Consider the following 636-nt stretch of genomic DNA (forward strand, 5'->3'; position numbering starts at 1 on the left):
TTCCCTCCCCGGACGCCGGAACGCCGGCCTCGCCGGGCGTGACCCGGGCGTCTCTCGCAAGGCGAGTCGCGAGTCTCCCAAATCAGCGCAGCGTGCAGGCCGCTTCCCGGGAGAGATGTTCGCGGGCGAGGAGAGCCCACTAACTTTTGCTTTCCTGCCAGCGGGCCCAGGAGCTCGCCTCCCGCCAAGGGCGACCGCGCCAGCCCTGCTCCGTGAGCCTGGAGCCCGCGCCCTCCCGCACTTCGAGGGGCCCCCGGGCCTTCCGCGGGCCCCGGGGTGGCCCCTTTGCCGACCCGCTGGCGTCCCGGACTCCTGGGCTCGGAGAAGTGCACCAGGCCTGGGGGTAAAGGCTGAGGCGGCCGCCAAGCCGCGTTGGCTCCTGACAGCTTGCAGACAAACTTTAACACAAAACTGACCAGTGGACATCGAGTTACTTACTGAACGGGGCAGTCGTTGTTAGAGTGCTGAAAATGTTCGTTTCTGATGCGCCTCTGGTCTTGCATAAGCACTGTTTATGGGGAAACTTAATTACTATTTTTGTTACTTTCTTAATAATGAAAGCAACACCATTTAGTGTCCTATTCCAGTGATACTACAATAAGCAGCTTCTCGTGAATGATAGTGAATTAGAATCGA

At 59.4% G+C, this 636-nt stretch overlaps 1 pseudogene; it reads left to right on the forward strand.

Moving 5' to 3' along the window:
* LOC104991401 overlaps window positions 1-347 on the forward strand; it is a 16,438-nt pseudogene extending 16,091 nt beyond the window's left edge.
* Window positions 348-636: the final 289 nt, after the last annotated feature.

Source organism: Bison bison, unplaced genomic scaffold (assembly GCF_000754665.1).
Source record: "Bison bison bison isolate TAMUID 2011002044 unplaced genomic scaffold, Bison_UMD1.0 scf7180017864190, whole genome shotgun sequence".
Taxonomy (NCBI): domain Eukaryota; kingdom Metazoa; phylum Chordata; class Mammalia; order Artiodactyla; family Bovidae; genus Bison; species Bison bison.